This window comes from Ranitomeya imitator, chromosome 1 (assembly GCF_032444005.1).
Source record: "Ranitomeya imitator isolate aRanImi1 chromosome 1, aRanImi1.pri, whole genome shotgun sequence".
In the NCBI taxonomy this organism is placed as follows: domain Eukaryota; kingdom Metazoa; phylum Chordata; class Amphibia; order Anura; family Dendrobatidae; genus Ranitomeya; species Ranitomeya imitator.
Genome location: NC_091282.1, coordinates 1124531913 through 1124557146, shown reverse-complemented (window position 1 = coordinate 1124557146; position 25234 = coordinate 1124531913). Strand labels below are relative to the sequence as shown.

General features: G+C 45.6%; 1 protein-coding gene across 1 annotated transcript in view; it reads right to left on the bottom strand.

The window, feature by feature from the left end:
* Positions 1-25234, bottom strand: part of LOC138658304 (uncharacterized) — a 238014-nt gene that overhangs the window by 109548 nt on the left and 103232 nt on the right. The window lies entirely within an intron of this gene.

The following is a 25234-nucleotide window of genomic DNA, read 5'->3' as shown; positions in this document are numbered from 1 at the left end:
AAATAATTTATTTGTTGACTTTTCTTTGTGTCTTTCTGTCTCAAGTTTATCGTATGTTAATGACATCTTTAGGGTATTGCTTATATTGGATACAGCCAGTTTCTAAGTATGCATTTTTTGACCACCAATAGAGCTACGTGTATTATCTGGATAGATAGTGTTCTGTCACTGTCTTCTCGCTGTTCTATTACAATGTAGTGGAATAGACTTTCTTGAGGAGATTTGGGGATTTAAATTCTCCTTACTTTGTCTATATATAAAAGGGATTCTTCCCAAGCCACTTAGATTGACATTCCCAAATCCCATAGAAAAGATTTACTTTAAGTAAATTGCATTTAGGGCATTTCCTTAGTGTGCTGGAGCATCTTTGTATTATAAATTAAAGGCATATATAGTGTTATGCATCAATTTATACTGCATTTCTCTCCATTGTTCGCTGATCATTGCTTTCTTGACTTTATCCCATCTTGCCAGAATTTTAAGGGTATGTGCACACTTCAGGATTTCTGGCAGAAATTTTCCTGACAAAAACCGGACATTTCTGCCAGAAATCCGCATGCTTTTTTTTTTCGTTTTTTATGCGTTTTTGATGCAGGTTTTTTTTTGCGTTTTTTTCCAAATGCATAGAATAGCGGGAAAAACGCGAAAAAAAACGCAAAATTACTGAACATGCTGCTTTTTTTTACTGCGAAGCGTTTTTTTCGTGGACAAATTTGTGCACAAAAATTGCAGAATGCATTCTAAATGATAGGATGCATAATGCATGCGTTTTTAATGAGTTTTTATAGCGTTTTTAACGCAAAAAAAATGTGAAAAAACCTGAACATGTGCACATACCCTAAGTCCTCTTTTTCTCAGAAGAGGCAATTTGCATACCCACTATCTCAGAGTCATTCAGCGTTTTATTCCAATGGATAAATAACTCAGGCGTTGTCGAAGAAAGAGTTTGTGTTCAAATTTTTTGATGCAATGTGGATAAAGATTCTACCCCTAAGCCATTTCCTATCAAGGAGTCAAAATCCCGTTTCCTTTCCGCTCTCCCAAAATTCTTTACCACTGAGCTATAGTAACCAATCGTTTGACAATGTTGCAGATATTGCTGATCTCTCATATTATACTTCTCTGAGAATTCTTGCCAAGTAAGTATCCTTCCCTCATTCATATTCAGTAGATCCCCCATTTGTATGATCCTTTCTGCTTCCATTGTTCAAAAAGTTTGTTTTATTTACCCTTGAGAAACCAGGATCTTCCCATAGAGGGATTATTTTTGATAATCTGAACGGCAGTTTACATAGTTTTCTTAGAGCTGGTATCTTTCAGAAGGACACTATGTTTGACATGAGATGGCAATTCCCCAAATCTCAAATGTAAGAGCATCTGCAGATTATTTGGGGCCGCTAATTCCCTCTCCAACATAGTGTTTGAGAAACTACTGGTTCCATGAATCCAATCTCTAATGTGTCTCGATAATGCAGTCTGATTATAAGTTCTTATCAAAGTTAATGAGATTTCTCCTCTATTTTAGGAAAGGCCAATTTTTAGTATGAAATTCTTGGTCTTTTCCCTTGCAACAAGAAACGTGTAAATGCTGACTGTAGCCTCTGTACATCTAAATGCTTCCGTAGTATAGGTATTGTTTGAATGAGATGTAGAATGCGAGAGAAGCTAATCATTTTTAATGAATGTGCCCTCTCAAATAGTGATAACTAGAGTTCTCTCCATTTTTCTAATTCTGTTATTATTTTGTCTATCAGATGCGGGAAATTGAGTTTGTATAGTGATCTTGGGTCCTTTCCAATTGTAATACCCAGGTATGTCAGAGACGTATTAGTACTCCTAATTTTGTCATTAAGACTGTATCCAGCACTATAATCTCCCAAAAATAGTAATTGGCACTTATCCACATTTATCTTGTACCCTAAAAAGGATCCAAAATATTGCAATGTGTTTCTCAACTGATTTAAATCAGCGAGAAAAAGCAACATGTCATCAGCACAGCACTTTAATTTAACCTCTTTACTTCCTATTTGGATACCTTTAAATACTTCTGAGGTAACAAGGTGTAGAGCCAGGGGTGAAATGGCCAGGTCAAACAACCAGGATGAAAAGGGTCAACCCTGCCTAGTACCTTTTTCCAAAGAGAACTCTTGGGACATAAATCCTGGTCTGCACATTCTGGCTTGTGGGTTCTTATATAGGGCCATTAGATAATTTCGGAATACCCCTGTTAGGCCAAGCTTGTCTAGAACTTCCTCCAACCCCTTCCAATTCACATTATCAAATGCCTTTTCGGCATCTAAGCCAAGCAGTGCTGGGTTCCCTACTGCAGTTTTCCTCAATTTCATCCCATCTTGAACTGCTAAAACTGTGTGGATGTTTGTGGCCGCCACTCTGTTTTTTACAAATTAAACTGGGTGTGGGCCAATTAACATAGGTTGTATTGGTGCTAGGCGGTCAGCTAGAATTTTGGACATTATTTTCACATCTTGGTTAATTAGGGATATGGTTCTGTACAACACTAGATTGGTTGGGTCTCTACCTTGTTTGTGTAATACTTTAATATAGTCTGTAGTTCCTGCTGGCAGATATACTTTTTCTTTTAAGATATGATTAAAAACTTCTACCAGTGGAGTAGAAACCTCTAATATTTTGTAAAACTCCCCTGGCAACCCATCTGGTCCAGGGGCCTTGCTATTTTTCAGGAATTTAATGGTCTCCACTATCTCTTCGCAGAGTTTAATCTTTCTCTCTCACCTTCTGAGACTGTTGGGAGGGATAATCTATCTAGGACTTTCTTCTCCTCTTCTCCACCTACTGGTTCTTGCTCATACAATGTGTTATAGTATTTATGCAAGACGTCATTTATGATTTTTGGGTCTGTTTGTGGTGTACTTTTGTGATAATTAACCGGTGAGCTACTTATAAATGTCATAGGTGTTCGGCCTTTCACCACGTGAGCCAATAATGAACCAGCTTTATTACCATATCTAAAAAAACGCAAATGTGTTTTGATTCCCCCTTATTCTTTCCAGTCTGTCCAGTCAAAGGTCAAATTCTGCTTTAGCTTTGATTCAGTTATGCCTATTTTCTAAATTGGGGTCGGTTAAGTACTTAGGCTCCTCAGCTTTTCACTTGCTATAGTATAGGCTAATGTAGTTTTAGTATTAATAGATTTTACATACCCCATGATGCGACCCCTAATCACTGCCTTTGCTGTGTCCCAGAAGAGATGAGGGTTTTCTATATGTTCTTTAGTGTCTAAGTTATATTCCATCCACCACTCCTTCAACTGTTTATGAAAATTTTAGTCTCTGGTTAAAAAAGTCGTAAATCCCCAAATAATATCTGTCCCCTTGGGAAAGGCATTGTCAAGGTTGTGGACAGGGTTCCTTCCCTGTCCTCTCGGGGTTAATTTGTATAGCCTCCTTCTGGTTTGGGGAGGGCTATATTTACCCGCTTTCATCTGGGGATCCTTGTCAGTGATATATCTGTCTTGGCTGTGTGCCTGACCCCCTGGTGTGCTTGCATACTGTGTAGTGCGTTTGCTTTCTCATGTATGATCCGGTCTGTGTTCTCGTTCTGTGCATTGCTTTGTGATTCCATGCTTACTGTCTGTTTCTGGCTCTGACCTTCGGCTTGGCACTCTTACTAATCTCCTGTCTGCCCCGTTTGTACTGCACCGCTCTCTCCGGCTACCTGACCTTTTGCTACATCCTGACTACTCTCAGCGTCTCGTCCTTTAGTACTTCATTGACCTCCTGGCTTGACTTCGGCACATTCAGACTACTCTCCAGTTTCAGCGGTCACCGCTGGTACTCGGTGTCTGGCTCCGCCTCCAGCCCCTCCCCCGGTGGTCATATGCTTCAGGTCCTGCGCTTCGGAAGGTAAGATCACCACAGCACCCCCCTGTCCTTCTGTAACTCATGCACAGACTCCTGCTGTAAGTCTGCTGCAGGGCTCATGATAGGCATCTGTCAAGGATATCAGCATTGGTGCATGATCAGAAATGACCAAATCTTTTATGGCAATATAATTTACTTTGCTTAGTTTTTCTTGGGATATTAGAAAATAATCAATTCTAGACCAGGCATTATGAACATGAGAAAGTGTGTATATTCTCTGCCCAGAGGGTATGCACTACGCCAAGCGTCTTTGAGATTAGTCTTTCTAGCAAAGGGGCTAATACTTTGCCATGTGCCCTTTCTGGGTGAGGTGTGCTGTTTTCTCGCCTCCTATCTCCTGATACATTTAAAATTGTGCTCAAATCCCCTCCTATGATGATCTTTCTTTCTGTATCTTCCAGTATCATTGTTTCCAGACTCTAAAAGAAAGGTCTATTGGAGTCATTTGGTGCATATATGTTGTAATACGACCTCCTGGGCTGTCCAGCACTGATTTCAGTATTCTGCCAGCATTATCTTTTTCTTATGATATGACCTTGCAATTTGCTTTGTCTATAGATCAAAAGCAGAACTCCGGCCTTCTTATTCACTGCTGGAGAGCCATAAACTTCTCCCACCCACATTTTATTAATTCTGTTATAGTCTTATTCACCCAGATATGTCTCTTTCAATAAAGCTACATCTACTTTAAGCTTTTTTTAGTGTCTCAATACCATCATCCTATTCTGTGGCGATTGAAGACCTTTTACATTTCATGTAATCAACTTCATATTGTATTGGACAAATTATTTGATTGTTACAGCAAATAGAAGTTAAAAAAAAACACAAAATTCCTCTTCTTCTTTATAACCCTCTCTCCTTCTTTAGGAGATGTCATATCTACAAAAAACGTTTAACCTTAAAAGTTTTCTTAACCCTTTACTTTAACAGAAAAAGTATTTATCTTATTGACTTCACTTCCCCCCTCCCACCACACACTTATGGGAATTCTGTCTATTCCCTCTGCAGGATGATAGCTTTATCTACATAGTCCAGATATTTCACTATAAGGGTATGTGCACACGCTGCGGATTTTGCTGCGGATCCGCAGCGTTTCCGCAGCTGCGGATCCGCAGCGGTTTCCCATGAGTTTACAGTATCATGTTAACCTATGGGAAACGAAATCCACAGTGCACATGCTGTGGAAAAAAACGCGCGGAAACGCAGCGGTTTACATTCCGCAGCATGTCAATTCTTTGCGCGGATTCCGCTGTGGTTTTACACCTGCTCCAATAGAAAACTGCAGGTGTAAAGCCGCAGCGGAATCCGCAGTAGAAACCGCGATAAATCCACAGAAAAAAACGCAGCGGTTTTGCACTGCGATTTTTCCAAATCCGCAGTCCTCCAGAATACGTGTGCACATACGCTAACTGGTCTGGGCCTGTTTGAGGCAGCTCCCTGCCCAGGCTGACGCGGTGGACCTATTGTGTGAGCCCTCTCCACTTTTAACGGTGCATTGATGCCCAGTGCCTTATAGGTAAGTCTTCTGTGCATATCAATATGAGCTGACTGAGAGTAATGAATTCTGGAAGGCCAATGATCCTCAGATATTTTCTGCGGGACCTATTTTCCAGGTCGTCAACTTTATCAATCAGTTGGTAAGTTAGCTTATTGGCAGGAATAGTTAACCCCACCATGACCAGGCCGGAGCAGGAGAAACATGGCAAACTCCGACCCGGATCATGACAGATTAGTTACGCATACCTCTTCATCTCCTACTTCTTCTTGCTCCTGTGCATCTGTTATGGACTGTGAGATGTAATGTTTTTCCTTCCTTTTGGTATGCCTGATGCCATTTTGCCTCATGGGGAGCTTCTCTGAGGTAATGATGCATGTCCTGCAGGGGTCCTGTTCTTTGTGAGCAGGGCTGCCACTAGGAATTTCAGGGCCCCATACTGGCAAAATTTTTGGGGCCATCTTGAGACTCCACCCAGGCTCCACCCCAGCCCCACCTCCACCCCTCGAACTGTCCAGAGTCAAAAGAGTAGAGTAGGTAGAGGCCAGGTCAGGCCCTACTCTACTCTAACCTATTAAACATTTTTTTAAATATCCAATACAATTTAGGTATATTTTTATTTATTTTTCAATTTTTAAAATTACCAATAATATCACATACAGAGGACAAATACCACTGCACCATGACCAGACATCATATTACCACCACATAGTGACCAAATAATAGCACATACTGTACAAGGAACAAATACCACCACACCATGTCCAGACCACATATTACCACCATATGATGACCAATAATACCACATACAAGGAACAAATACCCCCACACCATGATCAGACCACATATTACCACCACATAGTTACCAAATAATAGCACATACAAGGAACAAATACCGTCACACCATGGCTGGACAACATATTACCACCACATAGTGACTGAATACTACAATACTGATCGGTAAGAAAAAAGCACAATACTAATATCACCATAAGTGCCATTATACACAGATCGGTACTTAGTATGCAGTGTCTGTGTACAGGTAATACTGTGATCACTGGTGACATTATACACAGGGGCTCTGTATATAGTGTAAAGGTAATACAGTGATCACTGGTGACATTGTACACAAGACTGCTGTATATAGTATACAGTGTATAGTGTCAGTGTACAGGTAACACACTGACTCACCAGTGACATCTCTAGGTGAAGTCCTTCATCTTCGCTTTTAATCTTCATCCAGCACAGACCGCCATCAATTCTTCCAGCCAGGGCTCGTCTCTGCAGGAAATAACACAGTTATCTAGAGTACCACTTGCAGAACACATTACTTATTTTTTTCCCAAATTCTAACCTACACCAGATGAAGAAAAAAAGCGACAGTGTCACGCTGCACAGTAACAGGACTGCCCCCCCCCCCAATTTAAAACAGTATCCTCAAAAAATAAAATAAATACATCACTGCAGTAATAATATCCCCCAATTAGCCCCTATAGTAATATGGTAATAATATCCCCCATTCTCGCCCCATGTGTCTCATTCCTGGCTCCAGCCATATGTTCTTCTATCCTACCCCCATTTGATGTTCCATCCTGCCCCATATGATCTCCCAATCCTGCTCCATCTGCCCCATGATCCTGCCCCATATGTCCCATGATCCTGCCCCAACTGCCCCATGATCCTGCCTCATCTGTCTCCATCGTATCCATTCTGCCCCAAGATCCTACACCATCTCTCCATCCTGCCTCATCTGTCTCATGATCATGCCCCATCTGTCTCCATTGTATCCATCCTGCCCCAAGATCCTACACCATCTCTCCATCCTGCCTCATCTGTCCCATGATCCTGCCCCATCTCTCCCATGATCCTCCCCCATGTGCCCCATGATCCTGCCCCATCTATCCCATTATCCTGCCCCATCTGTCTCCATCGTATCCATCCTGCTGCATGAGCCTGCACCATCTGTCTCCATCCCGCCCCATGATCCTGCACCATCTGTCTCCATCCTGCCCCATGATCCTGCATAATCTGTTTCCATCCTGCCCCATATTCCTGCCCCATCTGTCTCCATCCTGCACCATGTCTCCATCCTGCCCCCTGAGTCTCCAATCCTGACCCGTGTCTCAAATCCTGCCCCATTTCCATTCTGCCCCTTGTCTCCATTCTGCCCCTTGTCTCCACTCTGCACCTGTTTCTAAATTCTGCCCCTTGTCTCCATTCTGCCTCGTGTCTCCATTCTGCCCCGTGTCTCCAATTTTGCCCCCATGTCTCCAATCTTGCCCTGTGTCTCCAATCCTGTCCCTTGCCTCCATTCTGCCCCGTATCTCCATACTGCCCCTTGTCTCCATTCTGCCCTTGTCTCCATTCTGCCCCTTGTCTCCAATATGCCCCGTGTCTCTCATCCTGCCCCCATGTCTCCCATCCTGCCCCTGTGTCTCCATTCTGCCCCCTTTCTCCATTCTGCCCCTTGTCTCCATTCTTCCCCGTGTCTCCAATCTTGCCCTGTGTCTCCATTCTGCCCCTTATCTCTATTCTGCCCCTTGTCTCCATTCTGCCCCATGTCTCCCATCCTGCCCTCATGTCTCCATTCTGCCCCTTGTCTCAATTCTGCCCAATGTCTCCATTCTGCCCCCGTGTCTCCCATTCTGCCCCCATGTCTTTATTCTGCCCCTGTGTCTTTATTCTGCCTCTGGCAGGATGGAGACACATAGTCCATGTGTCTCCATCCTGCCAGTGAAACATAGTGTGGCTTGCTGCTTACTGTCACGGCTCCAGGGTATTAATGCTGCGGGGAGAGCTGCACACAGCAGCACAGGAGCTGAGCTAAATGCCGGGTACTAACCTAGTAACCATCAGGACCTGAAACTGAAACATGTGACAGAGTGGGAGGACATCAGGGGGCGGAGCCAGATGCCGGGGCACAGAGAAGGGATAAACACTAGAGTTATCGAACAAGCAAAGTTCGGAGCCAGGACATCACAAGGTTCCAAAGGGGAGAGACATTGGGTAGTCAGAAGTGAAGTCAGAGTTCAGTAATCGAGAAGACAAACAGAGTAATGCACGGAGAGCAAGAGAAACACAATGCCAACCGAGCACACATTCCAGAGGTCAAGCACACAGACTAAAGCAGAACGTACAGTATAGCTGACAGAGAAACTCAGTTTGGAGTGAGTATAAATACCCCTCCCATCTTGAAAGAGAGGCCAACACCATTAACCCTGAGAGCACAGTACATTAACCATGTCCTAACCATGACACGTACAATAAAAATAAAAAAACTATCTTCTTATCTTGCCGCGCTCTTGCGGAGATGATCTCGCTGGCGTTTCAAGCGTGCACTTGCCAGCAAATGACAATGACCTCATACATGGGGACGTGCGCACTGACGTCACTGCCAGCCTCCGATTGACTGGCGGCTTTATCTATTGCCATGTGGGACTGCACAGGCCCACAAGGCAATAGAGTAACTGAACCTGCATCTCGGATGCAGGTTCAGTTACTGCCCCTGCAGAATCCTGCCTCTGGGACCCGATCAGCAGAAGAGACAGGGTCCGATGCGGGCCCCCTCTGCTGATCGGGCCCCATATGCCAGTCAGCTCAGTAATGCCATGATGGCGGTCCTGAGAAACCTCTCCATACACTCTGGAAGGTCTTCTGGTAGTTTGTCTCAGGTTTCCACACTGTTCTGTGCAATTAGGAAGCAGGCACCCCTGATATAGAGTAAAGGAGACACGGAGCTGTAATCAACAGCGTTGTTAATGTGCGTGCCTGAGCCGGAAGTCTGATTAATATTTTTTAAATATTTAGAAAACCATTTATCATTTCCTTTACACTTCACAAATACTTACTGCTTTATGTTGGTATATCACATGAAACCGCAATAAAATACATTTAAGATTCTGTGGGTAACGTCAGAAAGTTCATGGGGTATGAATAATTTATCAGAGCACTCTATATTTGTGTTATCACTGTTAGGATCACTATTTAACTATTATCTGGTTTCTAAGGGAATGATTAGAGAGGTTTGAGAAAGACAAAATGTTGAGGAAATGAAGGATTTTAATTTTATTTGTTGAGGAAATGTGAAGAAACATGCACTATTCTAAGTCTGCAAAAACAATGAAATCCAAATCTGAATTGAACTGGCAGCTACTCAAAAAAAAAGCAGAGCACCAAGATACATGCTGTATAATCATAAAGATAAAGCGATTACAAACAACAGGCTTATCTGGAAATATGACTTCATGTGAGGTAAAGTCCTTGGGTCACTTTTCTATAAAGCACAGTAACACAGTAACATGTTTAGGGAGGTTGCTATTTCCAGGAACTGTCAGTAACTCTTAACAATTGATCACATCACCGTCCTGTTTCTTAATGTTAACCACAAATTCTGTTTCCTGAGTCCTTTATAAGAATAATCTTAATACATAGTGTAACTGATCAGCATAGGTAAGCGTAGCAGTTCCCTAGTGGCTTCTCCCCACCCGCTGCTCTGGATTGACAGGTATCTGCCACCTATTTGTGCATTTACTGTAGACAGAGATCTGTGAAGCCAGTGCAGCAGGCGAGGATGAGTCGCCAGGGACTGACCTGTAAGACTAGTCCATGTTTTTCTTTGAAACGCTGTGGTGTTTCAGAGTAAACCATACCTGGTTGAGATTGTACAGTCAGTGCCTGATGCATATTGCCCATGGATTAGGCAGCATGTATCATGTGTCAGGTTCACTTTTAGAAATACCACAGCTTGTCATTTGGTAGAGCGGAGAGTGACTGGTGTGTCATAACTTTTTTGCGCAACTCCGAATTGAGCAAAAATTGTGTGATGCCAGAATTCTGTCAAAAATTGCTGTGATGAATCGGGTTCTATGTATTTACTCTGGTTTCTTTAGTTATTTCCTTCCACTAGCTAAACTTGCCAAATAGTCCTTTTCTCATAAACTAGAAACTATGGTCAATCAATTAGAAAATCATAAATAAATCATAAGCAAAAAATACAGCGTTTGAAATCTGTGTTAGTAAAAACAGTGGAATATACGTGACCCTAGTCACTACTCATGAACAGACTGAAGAGATGATATGGGGTCAGTACTCTCCATACTACACTCCAAACTTTCATTGACAGAAACCGGTGTACATGGAGATGAAGAAAACAAAATGGAAGGGACAAACTCTTTTAACAGTGATTTATGGAATACATTAAGAATGCAAAAAGATGGAGGGAGTTTTAATCTAAAAACCACTGGGTTAACTACCTTTGAAATCTCATATGGACCAATAAACTTAGGAATCAACTTCGCTGATGGCACTTTCCATTTAAGATTTCTGGAAGATACCCATACCTTATCACCAACCTTGAATATGGGGCCCCATGAACGTTTCCTATTCGCTTTAAGCTTCTGGCAATGCTGAGCAACCCCAATATTCTTCTGAACCTCCTACCAGACATTCCCAAGTTTCTGTATGGCAACCTCTACTCCAGGAAAACCAGAACTCATCCTCGAGAATTCACCAAAATGAGGAAGAAAAACATAATTACCAAAAACAATGAGGTTCCAGTAGACTGATTAGCAGGACTATTAAAGGCAAACTCAGTAACACTTAAGAATGAGGATGAGTCCTCCTGATAAGCTGCAACAAAACACCTTAAAAGTTGTTTCAATGACTGATTTGTCCTCTCTGTCTGACTGTTGGTTTCAGGATGGTAAACACATGACAATGAGAAGTCATTTTCCAATTTCCTACAAAACGCTCTCCACAATTTATAGACAAACTGCACCCCCTATCGAATACAATGTTCAAAGGTATCCCATGCAATCTCACCACATGATTGATAAATAACCTGGAAGGCGTTTCTGTATTAGGTAACCCCAATAATGGAACAAAGTGAGCTTGTTGACTGAATTGGTCAACTATCACCCAAATAACAGGAGTAGCAGAAGGAGACAATGACTGGACATCGCGAATCTCAGCCTGCAATTCCGGGGATACCTTAAAATTACTATACTCTGAGGAAAAATGGAGGATGAATGTTCTCGAAGAGAAACTGAATCAAGGCTGCAAGACAAAACGTTACCCCTAACATTCTTAGACCTCAGCCTGAAAGTGATGGATAAAATTGAATCTAGAAAAAAATAAGGGCTACCTTTCCTGTCTCAGGTTAAACATTTAGCAGATTCAATATAACCTAAATGTTTATGATCCATCACAACCGTGACCTGATGAATAGCTCCCTCCAAAAAATTCCTCCATTATTCAAAAGCTAACTTAGGAACGAGCAGCTAGCAATTACCAACATCATAATTTCTCTCAACAGTTGAAAATTTCGTAAAAAAAATGCACATGGCCTTAAGTTACTCAGAGTTTTGGGACCTTGAGACAAAACAGCCCCTACATCAACCTCTAATGCATCCACCTCTACGAAGAATGGTTTCTGAAGATCGAGCTGAATCAAAACTGGAGCAGACTTGAGGCACTTTTTTAATTTATTAAAGACCCAAATAGAATCCAACGACCAAACCTTAAGATCTGCCACTGTACGTGTGAGACCAGTAAGAGGTTTAATGATCTGCGAAAAACCGCTAATAAATTTTGTAAAGCAATTGGTGAACCATAAAAAATGCTGTAGTGCTTTAAGTTGAACCCAATCAATTAAAGCTTTCATCTTTGAAGGATCCATCTTAAACCCTTCAGGAGATGCAATGAGCCCAACAAATTATATTTCTAGAACAGAGAAAGTACATTTTTTTTCTAAGTTAGCAAATAAAGAAACAAAGAATTTTCCCTGAGTTTTTGTAAAACTTGCATTGGTTAAACCAAAAGGCATGACCAGATTCTCAAATAGATCCTCAGACGTTAAAAACTTCCACTCACCACCCTTCCGGATGTGAATCACACTATAAGCCCCTCTAAGATCACGTTTAGAAAACTTGGTGGAAAAAAATGCAAATCCCACATTTTTGGTGGCTTTTCCACATGACTCTTCCACATTCTTCAGGTCAGTATGATTACACTGACATGAAACTTGCATACATTTTTATTATATTTTAATAGCTGAAAAATTGAACTTTGCACAAAATAATGGTTAATGTTGCCATTTTTCTGAGACATGTAACTTTTTATTTTCTGTTAATGAACCTTTGTGAGTGCTTGCTTTTTTTCTGCACACTGAGTCACAGTTTTTATTAATATAATTTAGGAGAACATATGAGGGACAGTTTTATCATATTTTATTCCATTTTATTTGGAAAAACGCCAAATCAGGTGTTTCAATTTTATTTGTATTACCATTTCTACCTTTATGGATTAACTAATATTATATTTTTATAGATACAGTGATCCCCCAGCCGCCATCCTATCATGCCCTCCTAGTCACATTGGAGAGAGTGGGGGGCAGTAGGAGTCTGATCGGGGTAGGCAGGGTTGAAAGGGTTGTGTGGGATTAGAAAAGCATGGCTACTTTCTTCCTGAAATAATACCAGTCAAGTTTATTGGTTGTGTCAGGTATCACAGTTCTGTACCATGGATGGGAGTGGGGCCTGTCAGTACCCATGGACAGGTGTTATGTTGTTTTTGGAAGAAAGTAACCATCTTTCTACTACTGGATAACCCTTTTGTCTTGTTTCATAATGTTATGTATTTTTATTGTCATTAATGAGAATAATGGTCCACCCAGCACCCATCATACCCGAATACTGGTAAGACTATGCAGATTTATCAATCAAGTTAACGGTTACAGACAGTCGATAAAATAGGGCAAATGAATAGTTACCAAATGACATGACTAACAACGTAGACAATGAGGCGTTACACTAATAACAGTATGAGATTTTACTGATAAGTTTTACTAGAAGGATTCTAAAGTGGAATCAATTCATGCTCTTAAGAGTCACAATCAATAACAAGACAAGAAGATGACAGATATATCTAAAGGAATTGATCTCTAATGGGTCCGGGCAGACGTCACTTGTTTTAATGAAATCGATCTTTAAGCCTTTTTTTAATGAAATACATATTCCTACCACACAATATTTGGCATAGGTATTCAATCAAGACTTTAACGGGGTTGCCTGGTCACAAGGTATTGATGACATACCTTAGGATAGCCATCTCTATCAGACTATAAACACATCATAGCCAAAAATTTATAAGCCAGAGTTTCAATTTGTGCACATCCAAGCTCTTCCAGGCTTAGGCAAAGTATATCTGGAAAGCAGCTCCCATTTAATACTGACTTTTTTTTCTCATTTTGCCACCCTACAAAAAAGCTCCTTATCACAAGTCTCACATAACTCCCATTTCTGTAATTGTTTGCCCTGCATCTCCCATCTACTGGATTTTTGCAACACTATTTTGGGGTGATACTGGTTCTCCTTAAAAGGATTGTTCATTACTGAAACAATCCTTTCTAAATTACTGTATTCTTCCATGTAAAATAAAAACATCCTGTACTCAACTTTGCTTCTGGCACCATTCCAGCAATGTCAGCAGCCGGTGTCACGGGGCTCGCGTGACATTGTTGTGCTATGTAAGCCCTTCAGCCAATCACTGGTCACTTATGGGCCGCTTCGCTGTCATAGGATATGAATATAAAATACTTGTATTTGGTATTAATGTGATGGAAATCATTGGCAAGCTGCTGTTTACTGACCTTAATCCACTGCTATCTAACAACAGATTTTTCTACACTGCATATACAAAATCTACCAAAATCTAAAAACCAATAACAATAAATTCATGAAATATTATAAAAAGAACTTGTGTAGAAATTTTACACTTACTCAATATATATGGTCACATTCAGAATATACCTTTAATATTAAAAATCTCTTTTTTCCTCTTATATCTTGGGTTCTGAGTTCCATACCAATTTCCCATCAGTAATAATAGTTTTTTATGCAACACATATAATGTGAAAGGGAGTCAGAAGAAACCCTAGAGAATTAACAGAACCATTCACAAAATATGAACGCAATTGATGATCTCAAACAGATGGTGATACCAAAATCTATCGGAGGCAAATGCAGAGAAATTGCATGCGAACAAGATAAAACAGATCTGTTTACATTCAGATTTACGTGTAATCACATCTGGAAAAGTCAGTGCTAGCCTATCTTCTTGGAATACCCTCCCTCACCTTTGGTCGTATAATTGGACTTAGTGGGAAATACAAACAAAGAGGAAATAACATTTAAATTACTATTACCGTAATCACTCAATTTAAAAAAATATTATTAACCTCTGGTATGCTGCTTCTTTTGGCTACTAGTTGAACACACTGGTTTACAGAATGAATAGAGGCCAACAGATTTCACTAAATTTAAAGTCACCAAATGTTAGGGCTAGCGGAACTGTCATGATTCCAATGGCAGGGAATCACAAAAGGACAAGCACCAACGAGCTCTAGGGTGATGGAACCTGAGCTGACCGCGACCCTAAACCTGAACACACAAATAACAATAGCCGGGGAACGTGCCTACGTTGATCTTAGACGTCTCGCACCAGCCAAAGATCTAACTTCCCCTATTAGAAGAAACACAGACCTCTCTTGCCTCCAGAGAAATACCCCACAGAAATAGCAGCCCCCCACATATAATGACGGTGAAATGAGAGGAAGGCACATACACAGTATGAAAACAGATTCAGCAAAATGAGGCCCGCTAAAACTAGATAGCAGAGGATACAAAAGTAAACTGCGCGGTCAGCAAAAAACCCTTCAAAAAACCATCCTGTAATTACTTGAACTCATGTTCCAACTCATGGAACATGAGGAGCAATTACAGCCCGCTAGAGCAACCAGCAGCAAAGAAACAATTATATGCAAGCTAGACAAGACAAAAATAAAGCAAAACGTGGAACAAGAAAATCAAAAACTTAGCTTGTCCTGAAGATTACTGAAGCCAGAAGCTGAGGTAACAAAACTCTGATAACCTTGATAGCCGGCGGGGAAATGACAAGAAAGCCCGGTTAAATAGGAAACTCCCAAATCCTAATAGAACAGGTGGACACCAGAGACAGCAGAACACAAATCACCCAGTACCATCAGTAACCACCAGAGGGAGCCCAAGAACAGAACTCACAACACGGAACGCACCAAATAATAAGACAGATAGAGTATGGTGCGTTCGCAGCCCGGGGTCCACCGTGCAGAGATGGAACCTGCTGCCAAGTAATGACGGACTATATGGCGGTACAAAGTGAATACACACATGGGCTAACCTGACCCTGTGTGAAGGAAGCGAACCCTGTTACGTCACAGGGCCATGGTACCGCACCAATAGCGCAAGCAACGAGTCTCAGAACTCAATCTCAAGACACAGGATTTGAGTACATAGACCTCATGCGCTCGACACCGCTACTCAGGGCCGTATTTGCCACTAGGCACTTGAGGGCACGTGCCTAGGGCGGCGGGATGCGGGGGGGCGCCCTTGAGCTAGGTTTTTTCCTTTTTTTTTTTTTTTTTATTTTATAAAACTCCGGGGTCAAGTTTCCGCCCCCCCTCCTCCCTCCCCCCTTCCCGCCCCCCCTCCTCCCTCCTTCCCGCCCCCTTCCCTCCCTCCCTGAAGACGTAATACTCACCTTCCTCCAGCGGTGGCTGCAACTGCGTCTCAGCGCCGTCCTGTCTTCAGCGGTCACATGGTACCGATCATTAAGGGTGATGAATATGCGCATATTCATCACCCTTAATTAGCGCTACCATGTGACCGCTGAAGACAGGAAGGAAGACGCTGAGATGCCAGGAAGTTCTGTGCTGCGCGCCGGTGAGAGGTAAGTATGACAGGGAAAAAAGTGGGGTGCCGTGCACACAGGGGAGGAGGATGGGGAGCCATGCATACAGGGGAGAAGGATGGGGAGCCGTGCATACAGGGGAGAAGGATGGGGAGTCGTGCATACAGGGGAGAAGGATGGGGAGCCGTGCACACAGGGGAGAAGGATGGGGAGCCGTGCATACAGGGGAGAAGGATGGGGAGCCGTGCATACAGGGGAGAAGGATGGGGAGTCGTGCATACAGGGGAGAAGGATGGGGAGCCGTGCACACAGGGGAGAAGGATGGGGAGCCATGTACACAGGGGAGAAGGATGGGGAGCCGTGCACACAGGGGAGAAGGATGGGGAGCCGTGCACACAGGGGAGAAGGATGGGGAGCCGTGCACACAGGGGAGAAGGATGGGGAGCCGTGCACACAGGGGAGAAGGATGGGGAGCCATGTACACAGGGGAGAAGGATGGGGAGCCGTGCATACAGGGGAGAAGGATGGGGAGCCGTGCACACGGGGAGAAGGATGGGGAGCCGTGCACACAGGGGAGAAGGATGGGGAGCCGTGCACACAGGGGAGAAGGATGGGGAGCCATGTACACAGGGGAGAAGGATGGGGAGCCGTGCACACAGGGGAGAAGGATGGGGAGCCGTGCACACAGGGGAGAAGGATGGGGAGCCGTGCATACAGGGGAGAAGGATGGGGAGCCGTGCATACAGGGGAGAAGGATGGGGAGCCATGAACGCAGGGGAGAAGGATGGGGAGCCATGAACGCAGAGTGGGAGGATGGGGGAGCCATGAACGCAGAGTGGGAGGATGGGGGAGCCATGAACGCAGAGTGGGAGGATGGGGGAGCCATGAACGCAGGGGAGAAGGATGGGGGAGCCATGAACGCAGGGGAGAAGGATGGGGAGCCATGAACGCAGAGTGGGAGGATGTGGGAGCCATGCTTGCAGGGGAGAAGGATGGGGGAGCCATGAACGCAGGGTGGGAGGATGGGGGAGGCATGAACGCAGTGTGGGAGGATGGAGTATAAATATGGAGTATAAATACTGGGCCCTATAAGGGGGACACAGTGTGAGAGGACAGTGTGAAGAGGGGACTGGTATAGAAAGGAGAGGACAGTGTGAAGAGCATGTACCATAAGAGGGACAGTGTGGGGGTCATACTTTGTGCAGACAATATAGTGAGGGGCAATTTTTTATTTGGGAGCATTATAATGACACTTGTATCTTTAAGGGCGTCATGTGGAGACTTTCTGCAAAAGAGCGGCGAAGATGGAAGTCTGCAGAGACGGCTGTGGATGAGAAAACTCATCATGGGATCTGGACAAGATGAAGAAAAGGAGAACGGCTCCAGAGGCGACGTCATCTATCAGGTACCTGGATGTAAATGTTATTTGTGATGCTAACTCTCATGTTTTTATATATGTTAGGAGATTTAAAGGGACACTGTCACCTGAATTTGGAGGGAACAATTTTCAGCCATAGGGGTGGGGTTTTCGGGTGTTTGATTCACCCTTTCCTTACCCGCTGGCTGCATGCTGGCTGCAATATTGGATTGAAGCTCATTCTCTGTCCTCCGTAGTACATACTGTACCTGCACAATCTGCAATCTTGCCTTGCGCAGGCGTGTACTATGGAGGACAGAGAATGAGCTTCAATCCAATATTGCAGCCAGCATGCAGCCAGCGGGTAAGGAAAGGGTGAATCAAACACCCGAAAACCCCACCCCTATGGCTGAAAATTGTTCCCTCCAAATTCAGGTGACAGAGTCCCTTTTAAAGGGGATGTCCAGGCTTGTGATGAGTCTGCAGTCATTCTTTGTGACTGCAGACTTCTGAATTCTCACAGTGCACACTGCACGCTGTCAGGATTCTCTCATGCTGGGGATTTACATTAATGCGATCACGTGCTGACTAGACATGCGTGACCTCCGTCAATGAAAATGAACTGAGCGAGGCCGGGCACATCTAGTCAGAATGTGGTCAGAAGTCTACAAATCACATACTTGTGCTGACATGACTGTCCACCGGCAAGGGAGAATCCTAAAAGTGCAGTGCATGCGTTGTGAGAATTCAGAAGCTGCGATGTCAGGATTCAGCTCTGCAAGTTCCAGTAGTCGTCACATGGACACGTCACTCATATGCGATTTTTCAGACTTAGGGTGTGTGTCCACGTTCAGGATTGCATCAGGATTTGGTCAGTATTTTACATCAGTATTTGTAGCCAAAACCAGGAGTGGGTGATAAATACAGAAGTGGAGCATATGGTTCTATTATAGTTTTCCTCTAATTGTTCCACTCCTGGTTTTGGCTACAAATACTGATGAAAAATCATGACCAAATCCTGATGCAATCCTGAACGTGGACACATACTCTTATGGTCCTGCGACATCGAGCTTCTCTTCTGCTTCTCTTAGTTTTTCACTGAACATTGAGAGCATTAGGGAGAGGAGCTCGTGGGCACATGACTGAGTGTGCAAATCACATATGTCCTTGGCGGAGGGGGGGCACCAAAATGAATTCTTTCCCCGGGTGCCAGAAACCCTAGATACACCTCTGCTGGTATGCTACTGCGAGCGGTGATTACCGGGTGCGGTGGAGGGTGGTCTGTGCACAGGCAGTGAGGCAGGGACTGAGGGTGTGCACAGAGAGGATGGAGACCCGGAGACTGCCCGTCCCAGTCTACGCCGTAGCCTAGAGCCCTCATTATCATAGGAATATGGCAGTTAATAAATTGCTTTTCTGAAGCTTTATAGTGTAGTTTTAGGTCAGGGAGGGTTGGATAGGGATGAGCTAGCAAGGTGCAGGGACAGGTAATGATGGCTACTTGCGAACATGTGCGGCAATTGCGGTTTTGCACTTACGATGATACATAAAACACTGCTAGTAGTGTTTTTTCTCATTGCTGCAAGTACCGCATTTGCCGGATGGCGGCAAAACCGCAAGAGCCGCACATGTCTGTAAGTCCCATAGGGAATGAATGAGGCCGAACGCAGTGTTGCCCTAAGTGATCCATTACGCGGCAGATGCGGAAAAACTGTCGGATCTGCTGCAAAAGGCGACTTTCACATCAGCGATTTTTGCCAAAGTCACTGCCGATAGTGTCATACTCACCAAAGGGGGAGGCAGCACTAAAAGTGCCTAGGGCAGCAGAAACTCTAAATACGGCCCTGCCGCTACTGAGGTGTCAGAGTGACAGCAATAGAAGCACGAGAGTGCATGCAGTGCCGCACTGGCGAACGCCACTAACCACCCAGGCTTGGGTCAGGAAAGCGCTGTGAAAGCACAAGGCGCCGCACTGGCGGTCACAGCGATAAGATGCTGTATTGTGTGTTTACGTGCTGATGGCTAAGTCGGGCGCTAGATAGCAAACATACACCTTCCGCGAACAGTCATCCAATAGGGAGGGTTATTTAAAGAGCGACTTTCACTCACAACACACACACATTTACAAATGTACACTAGCGCATGGCCGTGCGGTCATGCGCAGCTTATATAGTTGCAGCACGTTCAGGACCTTCCAATAAAGGACCAATGGGAAGCTGCTACCAAAGTTTTGCCCTTTCAGGACCTTCCTGGAGGACCAATGGGATGTGATGCAGTACCTGAGCATGTGACCCTCGATCTCCAATGGGAGATCTTGCCCTGGGCATGCTCAGAAAGAGAAAAGCAGGACTTAGCCCCAAAAGCATCTGCTCGCCGCTGCCCAACACTGACTTCAATGGCAGAAGCAGAAAAAGCAGCAGTAACTCTTTGTACAGAGTGAGACTGAGCAAGACGCTGGGACCGACGTCTCTGCTGAGCAGACTCCACTGCGGCTGGATAAGAATGGGAGACCGCAGCAGAGATGGCTCGAGATTCCCCTTGTGCAGAAGCGGGAACTCGACACCTAACATTACCCCCCCTCCTAGGACCCCCCCTCCTTGGGCCACGCTACGCTCGAAGGCAGCAATGAGCTGTGGGGCCCGAATGTTTTCAGCAGGCTCCCAGGACCTGTCCTCTGGGCCATAACCCTTCCAATCCACCAGATAGAACTTTTTGCCACGTACCACCTTGCACCCCAAAATAGCGTTCACCTCGTAATCGTCCGTAGACGAACCCGATGTCCCGGCAGATGACTCGGAAAACCGGGACATGTATATGGGTTTCAAGAGGGACACATGAAAGGTGTCGGTGATACCCAAGCGTGGAGGAAGGGCCAGACGGTAGACCACAGGGTTAACCTGTTCAAGGACCTTGAAGGGACCCAAGTAGCGAGGTGCAAACTTAGTGGACTCAAAACGCAGCCTGATGTTACGGGCGGAGAGCCACACTAAGTCGACAGGAGCAAAGGTCGGAGCAGGACGCCGATGAGCATCGGCGGAGGACCTCATTCTCTCCTTGGAGGCCCGAATGGCATCCTGAGTGCGGTCCCAAATGTCCCGTGCCTCCACAGCCCAGTCTGCCACCCTGGAGTCAGCAGAAGACACAGGCATGGGCACAGGGACACGCGGATGCTGGCCGTAATTTAGGAGGAATGGAGTCTGACCGGTGGAGTCGGCTACGGCGTTGTTAAGCGCAAACTCTGCCCACGGTAGCAAGGATGCCCAGTCATCCTGCCTGGCAGAAACAAAATGTCGTAAATATGTGACCAAGGTCTGGTTGGCCCTGTCTACCAACCCATTCGTCTCGGGATGATATGCCGAAGAGAGATTCAACTCAATACTGAGTAGACGACAAAGCTCTCTCCAGAATCGAGACGCAAACTGGGGACCCCGGTCACTAACAATTTTGTCTGGCATACCGTGTAGGCGAAAGATATGTTTGATGAACAAGACAGCCAACGCCCGTGCAGAAGGTAGCCGTGGAAGAGGCACCAAGTGCACCATTTTGGAAAAATGGTCGGTGATCACCCAGATAATGGTGCAGTTACGAGACTTGGGTAAGCCTACCACAAAGTCCATCCCGACCATCTCCCAGGGCCTGTCCGCCACCGGCAGAGGGTAAAGCAAACCAGCTGGCCGTTGCCGAGGGGACTTGTTCTTGGCGCAAGAGACACACGCCCGAACATATTCTGCGACATCACGAGCCATATGCGGCCACCAGTATGTCCTCGCTAGTAACTCAGATGTCCTTTTAGAACCAAAATGTCCACCCACCCTGGACGAGTGTGCCCAAGAGAGAACCTCCGGTCGCAAACTGGATGGTACAAAAGTCTTGCCCGGAGGCACAGACTCTAGCGAAACCGGGGCCACAGTTCTCAAGCTCTCGGTGGGGACAATAAGCCGAGGCTCCTCTTCCTCCTCTGCAGATGACACAACGGAGCGAGAGAGAGCGTCGGCCCGAATGTTCTTCTCCCCAGAAAGAAAATGGAGGGTGAAATGAAACCGGGAGAAGAATAAGGACCATCTGGCCTGGCGAGAATTCAACCGCTGGGCTGTCTGCAGGTACACCAAATTTTTATGGTCTGTGAAGACTTGGAAGGGAAAACGTGCTCCCTCCAAGAGATGTCTCCACTCCGAGAAAGCCAACTTCATGGCTAGCAACTCCCTGTCCCCGATGGAATAATTCCTCTCTGCTGGTGAGAAGGTCTTAGAAAAGAAGAAGCAAGGATGCTTCCGACCTTGAGTATCCGTTTGGAAGAGGACTGCTCCAGCACCAACAGAAGAGGCATCCACCTCCATGATAAATGGCTTATCAACATCGGGGCGATGTAGGATGGGAGCGCTAGCGAAGTGTGACTTTATGGAGTTAAAGGCCTTGGAGACCTCCTCAGACAACAATTTGGGATTTTCCCCCTTCTTGGTGAGGGCAACCAAGGGAGCTACCAAAGTTGAGAAGTGCGGAATGAACTGGCGATAATAATTAATGAACCCCATAAAGCGCTGCACCGCTTTAAGAGAATGGGGTTCCTGCCAGTCCATCACAGCCTGTAGTTTGGCAGGATCCATAGCCAATCCCTGGGCAGAGATGATGTAGCCTAGGAAAGGTAAGGACTCCTGCTCAAACATACACTTCTCCAACTTGGCATAGAGGGAGTTTGCCCGTAGGAGGTCGAAGACTTTGCAAACATCTCTCCGGTGGGAGTCAATATCTGGAGAGTAGATGAGAATATCATCCAGATAGACTACGACCGAAGTGGAAAGCATATCCCGGAAGATGTCGTTCACAAAGTCTTGGAAAACGGCTGGGGCATTACAGAGCCCGAAGGGCATCACCAGATATTCATAGTGCCCATCCCTGGTGTTAAAAGCCGTCTTCCATTCGTCCCCCTCACGGATGCGAATCAGGTTGTAAGCACCCCGCAGATCTAATTTAGTAAATACCCTTGCTCCCCGAAGCCTATCGAAGAGCTCAGATATCAAGGGCAAAGGATACTTATTCTTAACGGTGATGGCGTTAAGACCCCTGTAGTCTATGCATGGACGCAATTCCCCCTTCTTCTTCTGGACGAAGAAGAACCCTGCCCCAGCAGGTGACACTGACTTCCTAATGAATCCTCTTGCCGGATTTTCCTGGATGTACTGTGACATTGCCTCCGTCTCCGGGAGAGATAACGGATAGACTCGACCCCGGGGAGGCTCAGCACCAGGCAAGAGATCAATAGGACAGTCATAGGGGCGATGGGGCGGAAGGATCTCCGCCGCCTTTTTGGAGAACACATCTGCATAAGACCAATACTGCTTGGGGAGAGAGGATAGATCTGCGGGTACCTCTGTAGTAGCAACCTGAACGCACTCCCTCTGACACCTACCCCCACAAGATTCGCCCCATCCCAGAATTCTGCCAGAGGACCACTCGATATGAGGAGAGTGGTACCGTAGCCAAGGTATTCCCAACAGGACCTCATCAATTCCCTCAGGAATGATGAGCAGAGATATAATCTCCTGATGAGATGGCGACATGGACAGAGTAAAAGGGATGGACTGGTGTGTTATCTGTGAGGGCAGTGTCGACCCATTCACCACTCGTACCGTTACTGGTTGAGCTAGCATAACCAGGGGTATTGCGTGACGTTGGGCGAAGGCAGAAGACATAAAATTGCCCTCCGCCCCAGAATCCACGCAGAGCTCTACCGAGTGGGAGAATGAGCCTATAATAATTGTCCCCTTAAAGGACAATTTAGAGGCAAACGTCGCCGTGTCTGGTGTACCTCCACCTACTACCACTAGACGCTGACGTTTCCTCAACCGCTGAGGACATCTGGTGGCTAGATGTCCTGACTGCTGGCAAACATGACAGACCTTGAGTGCACAAGCGGTCCGGGACTTAGATCCCGCTTGTGACACTTCCATGGCCTCATGTGACTCAGGAACCAGGACCGGAGATTCCAGAGGTTTGGCGAAGGTAGGAGCCAGCCGAAACCTCTGCCTACACTGGGCTCGCTCTAACCTCCGCTCGTTAAAATGGAGGTCAATTCGAGTGGAGACAGTTATTAACTCCTCCAGTGTGGCAGGAATCTCCCTAGTGGCCAGAGTGTCCTTAACGTGATCAGCCAGGCCCCTCCAAAATATGGGGATAAGGGCTTTATCCGACCAGTCCAGCTCAGAAGCTAAAGTGCGGAATTGGACGGCAAAATGACTGACCAAGGACTCACCCTGAGTTAATGCCAGCAGTTGGAGCGCAGTATCATGGGTGACTTGAGGTCCTAAAAAGACCTGTTTCAGAGTGCTCAGGAACAGCGGAGCACTCTGCACCACATGATCGCCATGCTCCCACAGCGGCGTAGCCCATTCCAACGCCCTGTCCGACAAGAGAGACACTATAAATCCCACCTTAGCCCGCTCTGTGGGAAAACGTGCAGCCAGGAGCTCGAGGTGAATAGAGCACTGACTCACGAATCCCCTACAAAATTTGCTATCACCAGAAAATTTTTCTGGCAGCGGGAGGCGAGATAATGTCGGAACAGGGGTGGCAATGGACAAGGTTGCTGCAGCCACGCTAGCAGCCTGTACAGCAACTGCGGTAACATCCACAGCTGAGGTTGAGCTCTCGAGAGCCGCCAACCTACCCTCCAGCTGTTGGATATACCGCAAGGATTTCTGTTTGTCCATCATTACTAGCCAGACCCTGGCGCTAGTGTAATGTTAGGGCTAGCGGAACGCACCAAATAATAAGACAGATAGAGTATGGTGCGTTCACAGCCCGGGGTCCACCGTGCAGAGATGGAACCTGCTGCCAAGTAATGACGGACTATATGGCGGTACAAAGTGAATACACGCATGGGCTAACCTCACCCTGTGTGAAGGAAGCGAACCCTGTTACGTCACAGGGCCGTGGTACCGCACCAAGAGCGCAAGCAACGAGTCTCAGAACTCAATCCCGAGACACAGGATTTGAGTACATAGACCTCATGCGCTCGACACCGCTACTGAGGTGTCAGAGTGACAACAATAGAAGCACGAGAGTGCATGCAGTGCCGCACTGGCGAACGCCACTAACCACCCAGGCTTGGGTCAGGAAAGCGCTGTGAAAGCACAAGGCGCCGCACTGGCGGTCACAGCAATAAGACGCTGTATTGTGTGTTTACGTGCTGATGGCTAAGTTGGGCGCTAGATAGCAATCATACACCTTCCGCGAACAGTCATCCAATAGGGAGGGTTATTTAAAGAGTGACTTTCACTCACAACACACACACATTTACAAATGTACACTAGCGCATGGCCGTGCGGTCATGCGCAGCTTATATAGTTGCAGCACGTTCAGGACCTTCCAATAAAGGACCAATGGGAAGCTGCTACCAAAGTTTTGCCCTTTCAGGACCTTCCTGGAGGACCAATGGGATGTGCTGCAGTACCTGAGCATGTGACCCTCGATCTCCAATGGGAGATCTTGCCCTGGGCATGCTCAGAAAGAGAAAAGCAGGACTTAGCCCCAAAAGCATCTGCTCGCCGCTGCCCAACACTGACTTCAATGGCAGAAGCAGGAAAAGCAGCAGTAACTCTTTGTACAGAGTGAGACTGAGCAAGACGCTGGGACCAACGTCTCTGCTGAGCAGACTCCACTGCGGCTGGATAAGAATAGGACACCGCAGCGGAGATGGCTCGAGATTCCCCTTGTGCAGAAGCGGGAACTCGACACCTAACACCAAATCACATGGAT